The 17298-nt window shown below is 40.5% G+C and overlaps 1 pseudogene across 1 annotated transcript; it reads left to right on the top strand.

Moving 5' to 3' along the window:
• The first annotated feature begins 6134 nt into the window (after nucleotides 1-6134).
• LOC311596276 (26S proteasome non-ATPase regulatory subunit 4-like) lies at nucleotides 6135-7428 on the top strand (annotated as a pseudogene). Its single transcript has 3 exons — nucleotides 6135-6169; nucleotides 6505-6735; nucleotides 6949-7428. The product of its transcript is annotated as a 26S proteasome non-ATPase regulatory subunit 4-like (transcript).
• Nucleotides 7429-17298: the final 9870 nt, after the last annotated feature.

Raw genomic sequence — 17298 nt, 5'->3', positions numbered from 1 at the left:
AAACAGACTCATCTGAGCAGGAAAAGATCCCAGCACTTGATGTGGGCGCTTTGCCAAATGCCAGACCCACAGGAGAAGCGCTGTGGAGAGGAAGGACCGTGGTGGGGGAAGTTAATGGGAATTTTACAGCAGCTGCCCTTATCTTTGCTGGCTACTCCACTGAGCAGGAAGAGAAGCAAAACGGGGAAATGGTGGCTGTTTACTGCCCGAGGGTTTAGAATGACGTCACGGGTGGAAGACTCAGAAGACCAAGGACCCTGTCTCTGGGCGTGTATTTTTTAAAAGTGCGATAAATTCAGAATCCTTCTGGGTCCGCGGGATCATATAGCACAGTGACTTAGAAGTAGGAAAAATATTCTTTTATTTTGTAGGTAATTACATTTTTTTAAAAAAAGAAAATTTCACTTTGTTCTCACTTGGAAACATTCACTCCAGATTGTTTTCCTTGGGTTTGTTTTTCATCCTCGGCAGGCTGTTTAAGCTGATCTCCCAGCAGACTCCTTTTGGCTGTGTACTAAGCCCAGCGGAGAGGCTTCATTTTTCTTTTCCCTTTTAGTTTCTGTACATTACGTGCATAAAGCAATGGGGTTTGTTGTGACACCCTCCGCGTATCTGGGTCCCATGCACCAGTGCACCTCCTTCCTTCCCTCCCGTCCCTCCCTTTGCCGGTCTTCTCTGATGATCCCCCATCTACTTGCATGTCTTCTCTTTTTTGTCCCACTAGAATCCAAAAGTGAGGGGGGAATGCAACCTTTGTCTTTCTGGCCGAGCTTATTTCACTTAGTTCTCAAAGAAATATTCCAACTGCCATTCTCCCACTTTCTCCTGCCTACCCTCTGCCCTGCAGTAACAACATTAATAAGTTTGGTACTCAGTGTCCTTTACAGTTTCTGCAGGTAAAAAGTTACTTTCCAGAGTGCTATAAGAAAAGTCAGTGCACAAGGAATTCTGAAGGTACCCACATCCAAGGCCTGTTGGTCTGGCCGGGAGTGAGGTGTGCTCAGGGCTCAGGGCTCAGAGCTCAGGGCTCAGGGCTCAGGGCTCAGGCAAATGTAATGACTCACTGGTCATTTGATGTGGCCCTGTGTTGGCAGAACCTGAAACTCTTAAATATTGACAATTAATCTGAAAACACATACGCGCGAGCACACACACACAAACACACACACACACAAATAACCAAACAAACAAAATGCATGGGCTGCTTTTTTAAAATTAATGTTCTCTTGGGGCCTAGAGAGATGGCTCAGAGGTTAAGAGCACTGGCTGCTCTTCCAGAGGTCCTGAGTTCAATTCCCAGCAACCACTTGGTGTCTCACAACCATCTATAATGTGATCTGGTGCCCTCTTCTGACCTGCAGGTGTACATGCAGGCACTGTATACATAATAATAAATAAATCTTTAAAAAATTAATGTTCTCTAATGAGATGATTTGTGAATAAGAGGATGGTATTTTCATAAAGCAAGTGATTGTGAAAAGAAACTTAAACAGAAAAACTAAAAAGTTAGGAGAACAAGGAAAAACTGGGCAAACACTTGTAAAAAAAACTTCAAGAGAGCATTATACAAAAAAATCTATATATCTATCACCTATCATATGGATGTCATGAATTTTGCCATCTCATTTCTTTATTCCATGTGTGCTAGTACTGTTGGGTTAAACAATGATGTTTTTTAAATGACTTTTAAAGATTGCCTGATTTGTAATGATAATACACCCCTCTTGGGAATAAAGAAAATTACGCAGAATTTCAGTGAAAATGATCATTTCCTGTCCATTCTCTGAGTCTTGGAAGTAACCACTGTAAACATATTTGTTTGTTCACATAATATTTTCAATGAATTTAAAGAGATACTTGTTCTTGTATCACCATAGCTTATTTGCGGAGTTTATCTCTACTTGTGGATATTTCCAAAATTCTAAGAAAGGAGAAAACCATGTTCACATGGACTGTTTGTATAATCACCAAGCATTTTAAAGATCTATAATACTTGTAAGTAGGTATACAAATTGCCTAATATATTTTACCATGGTTAGGAAATAAATGTAGGGGACTATAGAGGCGATTCTGCACTTAGGAACACCTGCTCTTCTTGACAGGACTCTGGCTCCCTTCCCAGCACTCACATAGGGTGACACAGATTCATCTCAGTCTTCAAGCACCTGCATACATGCAGCACACATACAGACACATGAATAAAAGTAAATAAAAAATGTTTAAAGTAAATAAATTTAGTCTAAGATTGTAGCCCAGACCAAAAGTTAACTTAAAAAGCAAACAAAATAAAACAAACAATACCAAAAAAACAAACAAAACCCTCAGTTTTAATTTTTTTCTCAAATTATTCTTACGTCAAACTCTCACTACCTCCAGCTAAGCAGAACACCTTCTTCCAGGATGCCTTTTTTCTGCCTTTTGATTCACTCTTCAAAATAATCTTTGCTATCAGGATTTTTTTTTTTTTTTTTTTTTTTTTTTTTTTTTTTTTTTGCTGTTCAGGATAGTAGCTCAAGAGTAGAGTGGATGTGAGCATAGCCTTTAATGGCTGAGCCAATAAACATCAAAGCCCTATCCAGATCTAGCCAATGGACAGGACATTCTCCACAGTTGAGTGGAGAGTGAGGTCTGACTTTCACACCAACTCTGGTGCCCCATATCTGACCACGTCCCCTGGATGGGAAGACCTGGTGGCACTCAGAGGAAGCATAGCAGGCTACCAAGAAGAGACCTGATACCCTATAAGCATATACAGGGGGAGGAGGTCCCCCTCAGTCACAGACATAGGGGAGGGGAGTAGGGGGAAAGTGGGAAGGAGGGAGGAATGGGAGGATACAAGGGATGGGATAACTATTGAGATGTAATATTAACGAATTAATAAAAAATAAAAGTTTAAAAAACAATGAAAATAAATTAAAAGTAAACAAGGAAAAAAATAGAGTGGAAATGTTTGAATCTTGTGACAACACATGCACATTTTACCTAACAGGTATGAACTGGTCATCTTCCTAACACTTTAAAATTTAAATGACCTTTTTCTTTATAAGTAGACTTGTTCACATTTTCCAGGTCTATAAGGGAACATGTATTTATCTAAGGAACGGACTAATGGAATATCAAAGCACAGGTAAATTTTTTTGTCTCTGGCCTTGTGTGAGTTAGGATATATATATTTTTTTATTTGAACATTTTCCCTATTGTGTTTTACTGGAAGAAAAGTACACTGCCAAGTTCTTAAAATAGCTAGGCTCAAAATTATCTTAGTCTGTTGCGGAACTTACTTTATGTATATATGAATGTAACGGGAGTTTTGGTTTTGTTAAAAATTCAGTTATGTTATGTTAACATGTTTTTGTTTTAATCCCAGGTGTGGGATATGGGGCTGATTTAGATTGTTCTCAGCAGCAGACTATGCCCCCTGTGGGTTCTGAGAGGGGCATGATCTTTGCCAGCTGCAGACAGCTTAATTCCCAGGACTCTGGAGAGGGAATAAATATCAGAGCCCAGAGAGAGCCTGGGGCACACCAAAGAAGGACGCCGTTGCTTCCCCTCTGTTGCTCCTTGTTGTTGTTTTTGTGGTTTGATGAATAGAAGTTGGAGATGTCCCAAAACAAAGATTGGACTTGCTCTAAAGAACCCAACAACCCTAAAACGGCAGGAAGTAGCCAAAGATGACTACGCCTCCTCTCCCCGCTAACCGTCTTTCTCTCCTACCTGATGTTGAGGTGTTGGAAGCGATTGGGGTGAAAAAGAGAGGTAGGCACATAAGGAAACCCAATAATGTAGAGTGAAACTACCAGCCAATACGTGAAGTTTTATAGAAGCAATTTTCCCATGTCTCCAGGGATGTCAGTTAAGAAAAGACAGCTTCCTCAACAGCAGAAGGAATTTACATGAGATGCTTGAGTTAATCATCTCTCTCTCTCTCTTTCTCTTTCTTTTCTGTCTCTCTCTCATAATTATGAACAGATAATCAAAGATGGTCAGAAGATTGAGAAAAACAAGGAACCAGATAGCAGCAGTAGATCCATAAAGAAAACAATGATCAATGAAACAAAACACTTCATCGAGGAAAATATATTTTTTAAAGCTGTAGTTAGTATATGCAGAGATCAAAGAAGAAAGTTTTATTGATAAACTAAGTAAACGCCTTTATGCAAAAATTCCCCATAATTTTAATAAGGTGAATAAATTGAATACTTTATAAAATGAGGACAGAGTGGACTGGAAATAATATAAATACAGGTAAATTAAATCAATGTATAAGTTGATAGAACCTGAAGGTTGTAGATGAAGGATGCAGTAGGATTCCTCTAGCTTTACTTTGTGACACAGTCCTGCTAAGTAGCCCAGACTGGAATAGTGCTCAGTACACGGTCCAGGCTGTCTTGCTCACAAGACTCCTGACTCTGTGTCCAGATTGCTAGCATTACTACCATATATGATTCATACATCTTCAACTTATTGAGAGACAACTGAGATACTGGACATATTTATGAAACAATAAAGGGCATTTAGACTCATTATTTGAGACTATGAAAAGCAACAAACTGCAAATGTATAGTGAAAAAAATCTTGGAGAAGAGGTAGGAATGGGGTAGAGATGATTTACTTATGTGAGGAAGTGAGCCACTGAGAGAAAGTTTGCCTTAGGTCTCTACATTAAGCAGTAGAAGTGGAGATAATGTTAAAGTAGTGTTGAGAAACAGGTGTAGGTGGCTACCACCTTAATGGTCCTGATAGTTACATCTTTGCTCTGCATGTATGTATTAGCAAGCTCATTCTTAAATACAATTGTTAATGAGATCAATGGTTCGATGACTAAGACAACTTATGTTGTCTGTTTAGAACCACACAGTGTCAGGAATATATCTACTCAGGCTTCTTGAGGGGCTGTTATTGTAACGTGTTACATGTATGTAACTGATTACTTTTGCTTTCTTTTGTGAAAGTGAAAACTGTCTTTGCTCAGAGAGATGTGAGTATGAAGTCCCCTTCCTAGCTCTTAGCATTTGATAGCTGCTGGGAGATGGAGAGTCCATTTTCTTTCATGACGATCCCTCGTAGGTCAACTGGGCATGAGGGCAGGCCCCACATCCAAGAGCAGTTGAGCAACACAAATTGGACTTGATGGCTTTAATAAGAGAGAGAGAGAGAGAGAGAGAGAGAGAGAGAGAGAGAGAGAGAGAGAGAGAGGGAGGGAGGGAGGGAGAGAGAACACGAAGTTGGTAGGGAGGTGAGTTGATGTTTACCTTTGAGGAATTAGGGGAGGGAAGGTGAACTATGATAAAAATACATTAAAATCCTCAAGGAATTAATTAAAGTATTATTTTTAAAAGAAGTAACACATCACACACATGTTTTCTAAAGAGGAAGGAAAAAGTTTATGGTCATAGAATTACATGCAAGTTACTTAAATATAATATAAATGGGTCTTAGTTTGTTACAAAGTAGTTTGACCATGTGCAGATGCTCTGACTGTGATTTGTAGGTTATTTGTATCTAGTGCTTATTTTTTACTCTTCCTCAGTTCCGGTCATCTTGTTGTTTTCTCCTTTCCCTAGTAATATCTCATCCATACTTTCCAATGTTTTGCATTTATCAAAACTTTTGAACTTTTGATTTTTAACAAATAAATGTTTAATAATGACACAGCTTCAAAAAATGGGTTTATGTAATATAAGTTAAAAATAGAAAGTAAAAAATTATTTTTTTGTAGTATGCTCAGTTCAAAGTAGTGAAGTTATGTTCAGTAACAGCCTGGAAACATATTAAAGCTTACTTTTGGAGAGATTGTTAAATAATCAGACATGAACTGACTTGTCAGTATTGACACTAGTAGGATGGAACTCACAATTTCCACATGATCATTTAAGGCTGATGCTTTCCTTGGCTACAGGAGCATGTAAAAATCATGGCTCCCAAGCTGGGTGTGATAGAGCACGCCTTTAATCCCAGCACTCAGGAGGCAGAGGCAGGCAGATCTCTGTGAGTTCGAGGCCATCCTGGTCTACAAAGAGAGTTCCAGGACAGCCAGGGCTGTTATACAGAGAAACCCTGTCTCAGAAGACAACCAAACAAAACCCATGGCACCAGAGTCCCAGAGCCAGGCTCAGAGGGAAGGTAGCAAGACGATGTTGGAGAGCATTATGGTTTATGTGGACAATAGGTGAGTACATGCACAATGGAGACTTCCTTCCCACCTGGCTATAGGCCCAGCAGGATGCTGTCAACTTTGTAGGTCGCTCAAAGACCAGAAGCTGGAGAGATGGCTTAGAGGTTAAGCGCACTGACTGCTGCTCCAGAAGTCCTGAGTTCAATTCCCAGCAACCACATGATGGCTCACAACCATCTATAATGTGACCTGGTGCCCTCTTCTGGCCTGCAGGTGTACATGCAGGCAGAGCACTGTATACATAATAATAAATAAATACATCTTAAAAAAAAAAAAAAGACCAGAAGCGACGCTGAGAATAATGTGGGTCTCATCATACTGGCCAACAGCTGTGAAGCGCTGACCATACTCACCCTCCGCTCCAACGTCCACACTGCCCAACCCAAGGCAAGATCACCTTCTGCACTGGCATCCCTGTGGCCCATCTGGAGTCTGAAGCACCAGCAGGGCAAGAACCAAAAGATGCCTTCGTGGGTGTCCCTGTGGAGGACAGTGACAAGGACCTGGTGATACCAGCTAAACACCTGAATGTTGACATCATCAGTTTTGGAGAAGAGGAGGTGAACACAGAGAAGCTAATGGCCTTTGTGAGCACATTGAACAGCAAGGACGAACTCGATCACATCTAGTGACATTGTCTCCCGGGCCCAGCTTGGCCAATGCTCTCATCAGCTCTCCTATTCTGGCTGGCGAAGGCGGTGCCATGTAGGGTCTCAGTGCCAGTGACTTTGAGTTTGGAGTAGACCCCAGTGCTGATCCCGATTTGGCTCTAGCCCTTCATGTTCCTACGGAAGAACAGCGGCAGCGGCAGCAGCAGGAGGCACGTCGGGCTGCTGCAGCCTCTGCAGCTGAGGCTGGAATTGCTACATCTGGGACTGAAGACTCAGATGCTGCCCTTCTGAAGAGGACCATCAGCCAGCAGGAGTTTGGCCATGCCGAGCTCCCTGGCCTCAGCAGCATGATTGAGGAAGAGCAGATTGCCTATGCCGTGCTGATGTCCCTGCAGGGAGCAGAGTTTGGCCAAGCAGAGCCAGCTGACATCGATGCCAGCTCAGCCAATGACACATCAGAGTCAGGGAAGAAGGAGGATAATTGTGACGTGATGCAGGACCCAGAGTTCCATCAGAGCATCCTAGAGAACCTTCCAGGCATAGATCTCAACAATGAAGCCATTTGAAATGCAATGGGGCTCTCTAGCCTCCCAGGCCACCAAGTACGGCAAGAAGGATAAGAAAGAGGAAGACAGGAAATGAGACCAGAGGAAGGAAGAGCTGAGTCTGTCCAGGGGACTGTAAAGTCCAGCTTGGATATAGACTTAGATGTGCTATCTGCAGCCTTTACAACCTGAATAAAGCTTTGCAAGTTAAAAAAAAATACCCAAAAGCAAAACCAAAACATAACATAGCACCTTTCTTTGATATCATGCTATCCTCCTGATTTTTTAAAAAGTAGCAATAGAAACATGAGCCCCATAAAACTACTGCTTCCCCAAGGGCTTAAGACTAAATTTATAGTTTGGACACAGAATTTAGATCTTTTAGCTTTTAAAATAATGTCAGTTCAATACTTTTTTTTTGGGAGGGGGGAGCCTGACATCTATTACTCTTTTCATGTACTTTGCATTTCTTGTTAAGACCTAATAGTTACTAATAAGAGGCCGCCGTTTCTACTCGCCACTCGTATATGTAACTACAGTTGAGAAGCACTGACCCCAGAAGACAATCTGTACTCTGGCAAGAGGCAAACATCACATGGTGAAGTTAATGGGCTGATAAGGGAATCTTGTGAAACATTTCTGAGCTCAGCTCAGTGCATAGCAGTGTTTTTCAACAAAGAAATACAGAGTTCACTGGAGAATTTGAAGCTGAGATAAAACGTACCTGAGGTAGAGCCCTTGAGAGTGCACACACTTGACACACTCCTCAGCAGCAGCAGCAGATGGCTATTGATGGGCAAATTATTCGTATTTCTAGTTTGTATCTTAAAAAGAGTTCTAGAAAGTAAATATGCTCCCAGTTTTTAAAGCACGACAAAACAAAACAGGTATTGTCAAAATCAGACACACACACACACACACACACACACACACACACACACACACACACACGAGGGTTATGCCGAGTGTTGATTTACTGAGACCCTGCATCTTCCTTGAAGATGAATCTGTGAAAAGCCATGTCTTCCCATATATCCACAGTTTATTTCATTAAAACCATTGGAGGAAACCCACATCTTAATCTGATAAAGTCATTCTGTCTTAGTTAAGGTTTCATTGCTGTGAAGAGACACCACGACCACAGCAACTCTTACAAAAGAAACCATTTAACTGGGGCTGACTTATAGTTTTGAAGGTTTAGTCCATTGTCATCATGGTGGGAAGCATGGCAGCACTCGGGCTGACATGGCGCTGGAGAAGGACCTGAGAGTTCTACATCTGGATCTGCAGGCAGCAGAAGGGGACTGTGTCTTCCAGCTTCAAGATCCTGATCACAGATATACCCTCCATTTCTGGATCGTAATTCATGCCAGATATAGTCAAGTTGACAATGCATAATAGCCCTCACACCACCCCCTGTATTGTTCTATTTACTTGTTTAGTGGTATTTGTTTGTTCATTTAAAAATTCAAAATATATATGAAAATAGAAATTAAAGTTGAACTCATTGAAAAATCTAAATGCAGCTGGCATTTAGTCAGTGCCCTTCTAGGCATGCATATGTTTCTTTATGCAATTTTATGCATCTGTGGCCATACTCTACCTGCTATTCAGTGTCTTCATTATTTTCATTAAACCAATGTCACTCCATCGCAATGACTTTAAAATCATGTCACAAATTACATGGTCACATATTTTGTTACTTAATTTAGTTAGTTCCTAATCAAAGGATAAAGGATCTGTTTTCAACTTACATTGCTGTTATAAATGATGCTCTGATCACATTTTTATGTGTATGGTACTTTGGCTATTTGGGAAGTGGTCTCCACAAATATATCTTTGGAAGAGTTCCTAGGTTATACTTGAAATTCTGAAAAGCCAAGTGGCTCTCTGAAAAACACTGCCATATGTATTTCTATGTATTTTTTTAAAGGGAGCTTTTCATTTAAAAAGTATGTATTAACATTATTTTTAATTTTGTATTGCTTGCATCAAATTTAAGGCCTCACATATGTTAGCACTCAGCTACAGCCTCTTTATCTTAGTCAACATCAGATTTTATCAATTATGTCTCTGCCAATGAGATAAATGAAAAATTGGTTCTCATTCAAGTGCGAACTTCTTTAGTAAATAGTAAGTTTAAACATCTGTTTATATTCTTTCTCACTCTGAGATGAAGTCTCACTATGTAGCCCTGACTGGCCTGAAACTTTGTATGTTAAACAGGTTGGCTTGGAACTCACAGAGATCCTCCCTCTGCCTCCCAAGAGCTGGGATTAAAGGCGTGCACAAGTGCACTCAACTGTTTTTCTCATTCTTATAAAATGCTCATGCATTTTTCTTCCATGGGCTTGTTTATTATCATCTGGTTGATGTGTAAAAAGATCTCTCCATGGGGGCATGTTGACATCTATCTCTTGTATGCACTATGATCATGGCATCACCTCTTTGCTTATTTGACATTAATTATGGTTTGAAAATGCTTATGAATCAGGCCTATCAGTCCTTTTTTTTTTTTTTTTTGGTGGATTATTTTGAGACAGGATCTTGCTACGTGGTCCAGGTTGATCTGGACATCACAAGCCTTCTGTCTACATCTCTGTTACTATGTTGCAATCATAGTAACGCATCACCAGGCCTACGTTCCATAAATCCTTTAAACTTAAAGTTGTGTGCTCACCAACATGCCTGGCTTCTCTGATCCTTTTAAACTTTAACTTTCAGATTTGTGTGGTCTGTAAAAAGGCTTTGTCACACTGAGATTTTTTTTAAAGTTTGAAAAGTTTGGTGGGTGTGGTGAAACCTTTGGGTGATGGCCAGAATACATTGTAACATCTATGAAATTGTTAAAGAAGAAGCAAAGTGTAAAGTCCACACTTTCTCCTGGTGCTTTTGTAGTTTTATTCATGCTATTTAAACTATCTAGAGCTAAGCTATTCAATATAAAACGAAGCATGGCTTTGGCTAGTTGTTTGTATGTGGATTTACTGAAAATACTGTAGAATGATCAAAAGATTCTCATCTTGGAGTCAAACTTTGTGGTCGAAATTCTGCCTCCACTGCTTAATAACTGGACAAACCTGATTTCGCAGATACAAAATGAGGGTAATGAGAACTGTTTCCTGGAGGTGTTGTTCAAGATTTACGTGCTTATGTGTACGAAGGGCTTAAAATAGTGCACAGCACATGATGAGCGCTTGCTGAGCAGTCGCTTATTGGATACTCAATTCACAGGGAAACAACTTCTTGGCTTTACGTTCTTGTATATATTTAGCAGGATCTAAAAGTGTAGTTCAGGATATATTCTAGTTTATGACATGTACAACCAAGTTCTTTTTATTTTTCAAATATATGTATATTTGCCTTTACATGTTTCCTTCATTTGCCATTTTGCAAATTGCTAGAAAGCTCATCGATGCTGTTACTGGGCTGGCCTTACAGCCTAGCTCTATGGTGTCTGTGGTGGTTTGACTGAGATGTCCTCCATAAGTCTCGGGCGTTTGACTTCTCAGTTGGTGGCTGTTTGGGGAGGATTCGGAGGTGTGGCCTTGAGGAAGGAAGTATACCAGTGTGGGTGGGCTTTGAGTTCTCAAGCTCTGCCTCTTGCTCATGGGTCATGATGTAAGCTTTCAGCCTCAGACTCCTGCTGCCTCGCCTTTGCGCCTCTGTTAGGCGCTCTAACCTTCTGGAGTTGTAAGCCCAGTTAAACACTTTCTTTTCGAAGTTGCCTTGCCTTGTCCCGGCTATAGAAAGTAACTAATACAAGATCTTAAGTGAAAACCTGACTTTTTCATCAATTTTAATGTTCCCTTTCATTAAGTACCACAAAGTAGTATTTTTCACTTATTTAATATTTCTTTGTTTCATTTAATAAAGATTTAGGCTTGTATTCACTTAAAACATTTAAATGTAAGGAAGCTCACTGATGTAAGTAAAGTGGGTTCACAGCATGGTGCAATCATCGCCACCCACTGTTCAAAACATTCTCACTTTCCCAGAATGTTGCACCTGTGTCTATTAAATACTAACAAGCTCAATTTCCCAACACCTAGATCCTACTAATGACTGCTGTAATTTCTGTCTCAATGCGTTTGGCACTTGGAGGAGTGGAACTTTACAGTATTTGTCTTTTCCCTAACCGGCTTCTTTCATGTGGCATGCCTTCCCAGGATCATCGATGTTTAGCATCTACCAGAATGTTCCTTCCTTTTAATGCTGAGAAATACCACTGTGGGTATTTATACCTTGTTCTGTTGACCAAGTCCTCGATCAATGAACACTTGGGCTACATCCACGTGCTATAAATGTGGGTGAAAGGTTCAGCTGGAACTGCTACTCAGTGTGCTGTGTACATACATACCCAGAGGCAGGATTGCCAAGTCTCCTGTAGTTTTCTATTGTAACCGCACCATTCTACAGTTCCCAAAGCAATGCAAACTGGTTCAAATATTTACATGTTCTTGCCAACATATCTCTTTGGTTCTTTTTTTTTTTTTTTTTTTTTAGATATTATTGTTGTGTATATGTTGGTGAGGAGAGAAATGCCACAGTGCACACGTAGAAGTCAGAGGACAACTTTATGGAATGCATTTCCTCTTTCCTTGTATACAGGCTTCAGAGATTGAATCCAAGCCCTGAGGTTTGTATAGAAAGTGGCTTGCCTCCGTTGCACAGTCATCTTGTAGCTCCTCGCCTTCTATCTTTTGATAACAGTTATCCCAGTGAGTGTGAAAGAATACTAAGCATTCTCAATTAAAGCTTAAAGAAAAGACAGGCATATATAAGAGGAGAAGAATAGTTTATGAGTGTCTTTTTAGCTTCTAGGAGTCATAGTTATGGTTGGAGCACTGAGTTTTAGAAGTAACATTTTTTCCATCAATCCACATGAGATACAAGGAGTGAAAAAAAATCCTGTGGTCTTGCAAAGAAATAAAGTGGGGCAGGCAGTCAAGGTAAGAAATATTCATGCAGCTGTTGCTTACATGAGTCCAGAGAAACTTCTGGAAGTTGTTCATAACATGCATATTTACTTTGCTATGAACCTACCTAACTAAAGAAAAACTCAAGTCTAATACGCTTTCAGTTTGTAGAGGTAGGGTACAGACAGACATGTGTTTGTGGGTGTTCTGAACTCATCCGGACCTCAGCAAGTTTGTGAAAAATTCCGGTTTTCTTCATTTGATCTTATTTCCAACCTAGTCCACTTCAACTTCAAGATTGTGGCCTGGAGTTTTATTTCCTGCCCAGGTGTTCACACTCTTGTTCCAGCTCCCACTAAACTGAACCCTTGCTCTCAAATGCCAAGCCAGAAGAAGCTGGTTTTAGCCAGTCTACACTTAGCCAGTCGTAAAAATGAACATTAGTAACCCCACCTTGATCACAGATCACTTCTCAGTACTTCACCCAGGGTTCTTCTTTATAGCTTAAATATTTAAAGTGACTCTTGGTTACCATTTATGACTATCTCTTGCCCAATGATCAGTGTGGAACAGTATCTAATCGTTTCTCAACCCCCCCTAAAATTATGTATATTGGGTACAGAAATCACTCTGTTTTCAAAACAAAGTAGCCAACTTAGCTGTTGAAAAAAAAACTATTCAAAAACTAGAATGAGGAGAATTCTAAGCCATAAGAAGAATACAACAATAAAAGATTATTGATTAATTTGGCCAGGCATAGTGTGGTGGCACATACCTAGAATCTAGCAATCAGGAAAAAGAGGCAGGCAGATCTCTGTGAGTTCCAGGCCATCCAGGGCTACATTGTAAGACTTTGTCTTAAAAACAAAACAATACAAATACAAAAATACCCATAATTTATTATATACAAAGAGAAAAGTGCTCTGAAGCTAGATTGTGTTCAGGATTACAGCTCTGTGTAGTGTGCAGTATGTAAATAATATCTCAGTAAAGCTGGTTCTAAGTCATAAACACCTTAGTGCAACAAATGGACATGGGTAGTTGTAGTGCATTAGTTGCCGCATTCAGTGAAGTGCCTGGAAGCTGTCAAATTAAGGGAGCCCGAGTAGTGACTTTGGGATGGGGAGTCTTTGTAGCTTCTGCGAAAGGAACCGTTACTGTCAATAATTTTAATAATCTGCCCACTTAGTAGGGATGGAGTTGGTGTCTGAGGCTAGGTACTGCACACTTAATAGGGATGGAGTTGGTGTCTGAGCCTAGGTACTGCGCACTTAGTAGGGATGGAGTTGGTGTCTGAGCCTAGGTACTGCCCACTTAGTAGGGATGGAGTTGGTGTCTGAGCCTAGGCACTGCCAGCTTAGTACACATGTGGAGGTCAAAGCACAATTTTCAGAACTGGTTCTTTTCTTTTACCATGTGATTCTGGGGACTGAGGATAAATGTCTTTACCTGATGGGGCCTCTCACACACCCGCTTGTGGATAGTTTACAATGTATTCAAACTGCATAATCAGGTCAATGTTCTACCAGAGAATGCCCATTATACTTAGGTTGCTATTTTGTAGATCCAACTGAGTAAAGCAAAGCCACAATCAGATGAACAAACCTGTCTCTGTCTGTGATGTGATACAGACCCAAGGGTCATGGCTGTTTTTAGTGCGGAGCTGTCAAGCCAGCTCCAGATGTTTAGATTTGCTCAGTGGTTTGGAAGCACAGCTTTGGTGGCAGATACCTAGGCTCAAGAGCCAATTCTATCTCCTCTAAAATTCCATCCATCTTCTAAAAACCAATAGGAACAGCTACCCATGCAAATTTTATCTGGGAGAACTTGCTAGAGATTAAGATTTGGGATAATTTCTTTCCTTTGTCTTTAACAGAGGCTCACAGGTCCATAGAGTTTCTATCCCTTACTTTCATGTTCCCACTCACAGTGTCTTTCTAAGATATGTTTCAATGTTTCCAAGACAAAGTTATGCAGTGTAGTGATTAATGTAAACATAACAAAGCAGGAATTTAAGACAGACAAATCATTTTCATTTTCTGCTTGTGTTTTAGCTGAGTGTCTTATAGCACAATTTCTTGGTGTGTTGAGTTCCATGTCCAATACCCTTTTAGTTTGACTTAATTGTCATTGTTTAGTTCTCAGATAATAAGCCACTTGAAGGATGCCTAAAACCTAACATTCTAGAAGTTTCCAGCACAGCAGGGAAGACAAGCATGCCAATAACTCTAAAGCCAGCTTTACCAGGAAAGGCGGTCAGACAGCATTTCCTGAGCATGCACTGTGAGCACTGACCTCCGCGGGCTTCAGTTAAGTAGAAGAAAAGAGGAACAAATAAAACGTCAATCACTGGTGCTGTTGGCTTTTCAGAAAATGGCTTCACAGAAAGTGTAGGATTAAATAAGTCTTAAAGAATGAACAATTCGTAAGACTATACTTCTGTCAAACACCTTGGGAGAGGGAGAGAAACAAGCCAAGAAAAAGATCCCACAGCACTGGCGGGAACCGGGCAAAGTGAAAAGACCATGTACTTGATGAGGGGTAAACAGGGGAGCCTATTACATTCTGGTTTTCTGTAGAATAATTTAGTGGACCAAATTTCATATGACTTGAATTGCACCACTCAAATTCATACGTTGAAATGAATTCCAACCCTATTTAGATGAGAACAAATTTACATATTATTACTTAAAAATAATAATATTTAGCAATTGTGTTGTTGCAGATGTACGTAAGTAATGTGAGGTCATCCTTGACCAGAGTGGGCTTCTAATGCAATACTACTGGTAACTTTATAAAAATAAAATTAGACAGTTAGACACAGAATTAAAAGCCTGCTAAATGAAGAGAAAGGCAGCGAACAGGATGATGCAGCCCCTGGCAAAGAGTGCGCCAGGCCACCAGCAGAGCATGCCTAACTAAGAGAAAGTCTTGGAGTGAGTATATTTGCTGATGCTTCTGGCTTGGCCTTGCACTCTCCAGAACCAAAAGACAACACATTTCTGTTCTGAAAGGTAACACAGTATGTGCATAGTCATGTCTGGAAACAGCAGGTCCCCAGTGCCAGGCCCAGGTGGTACACATAAAAAATCTTCCATGCACAGGAAGGACAGAGTGGTTCAGGCTTTGAATGAAAATATCTACACAAGCTGTTTAAAACCATCTTGTGGCCCAAATCCACCTCATTTCCCAGACAGCTCTTTGGCTAGAGTTCACTTTGGAAGACTGTATGGGGATTGAACTTTGCCACCGTCCTGGACGGCTTACTGTCCTCAGGAAATCTGAGTAAATGTTTCTTCCCATCCTCAATGATTGCCCCGTCATGCAATGGAATGATCGAGAGTTTCTATAGAAATAAAGCTAGGTGAAGTTGCCTGTTAATATGGGAAGACTTTGAAGAGGAGAGAAAATGAATATAATTTCTGGAAATGTATTGTTCGTATGGCCATTTGATATTCAATGTTATTATAAAGGAAAAGAGGCCTCTATATTAACAAGTGGCTTTTTACATAACTGTTGGTATTTGAAGTTCAGCTTTGGCATCCTTTTGCAAGTGATTTCTATACAGTGTGAACAGTCCTTAGTGGCTGAGTCACTGGCAAAAGACCTTTCTGTTGGGCACCTCCTCAGTGCATTGAGCCTTATGTGTGTGCGGGACTTTTGAATGGTCCTTCTATGGCCAACATCTACTAGATTTAAAATATAACTTTAAAAAACATAATAATAGTATTGGCCAAGTATTATAGAAATCAAACTTTTTTCCTCAAACTAAAACAAAACCCAGAACTTCTACATGATCATATAGGTGTCTGCTATAAAGTTGCCCATAAAACAATGCTGATAAAATAAGTTGTCTGAACCCCAAAGCAATGGTGCTACGCTGGTGCTGGCTACCAGGTGATGCCCATGGATGCATTTGTCTCTCTCACACGTCCAACCCAACTTGATACTCAATCCTTTTCTGTTGCTTTGATAAGCAGGCCTTTATAGAGTCCAGAGGGCTGTCCATCTAGACAGTTGTTGCAGTAAATCAGAGGAAGAACAGTGTGACTAATAGTGTTGAGAATATTGAGTGAATCTGGCCGAGCACAAACTATTACAATCTCACTGATAGTAACACAGGCCCAGAGTATTTGAGCTCTTAGGAAAGGAGAAATGTCAGGGATCTTGGACCTAGTCCTCCCAAAGAAGGAAGCTGCTGCAAAGCCAGTTTCTGACACTGAAAGTGGACCATTGTTTGGTGCCCTATTCCATGGGAAGACAGATTTTTTCATACTATCAGTATTCCTTAGGTGTCTAGGGTTGAGGCCTCGTGAACTTTTCCCCATCCAGGTTAGCGTGTCCTTGCTCGGGTCATGTTTAGGCAGCTATATTGGTGAGGCTTCATGGCTGTAGCTTCTGACGTTTTTATAAGACACAGTCTCATACCAAACTTTGTTTCTCTAGCTCTTAACAATCTTTCTGCTCCTTCTTCTACAATGTTCCCTCAGCCTTAGGTTCATGACTGTGTTGTAGATGCATCATCAACTTTGTCTGAGCTCCACAACTGCCATTTGTTTGGTTGTGGTTTTAATGGTTTCCATCGGTGGCGAAGAGAAGTTTCTTTGTTGTCTGATGTCAAATGATCAGCCCTGCAAACATGCATATGTGTAACATTATACAGATTAAGCAGGTTATACTTATATTTTTAGGAATATATGTATGTCTACACATATACATATACATACATATAGTCCTGAAATTTACTAACTAGATCAAGGCTGGCCTTGAACTCAGAGAGATCTACCTGCTTCTGCTTCTGCTGGGATTAAAGGCATGTACCATCACACCCAGTCTTGAATTCCCAGTTTTCTAAGAAAAGACAGAAATTTCTTTTAACTTTCCAATGTTGCCACAAGCTACTTTTTGTTGCAGTGATGGGTCTTCTGACAATCGCTTAGGCAATGCAGATGGGAGATCTTAACATCTAGATGTCAGGAGTTCATGATGGATTCCAAGTGTTTTGAGTCAGGGTGTTGACAGGGCTGTGCTTCTGTCAGAAACTCTAG

Source organism: Acomys minous (genome assembly GCF_964271855.1).
Source record: "Acomys minous genome assembly, chromosome: 4".
Classification (NCBI taxonomy): Eukaryota; Metazoa; Chordata; class Mammalia; order Rodentia; family Muridae; genus Acomys; species Acomys minous.
Note: the sequence above shows the minus strand (reverse complement) of the source record. Positions and strands in the feature narration are given on the sequence as shown.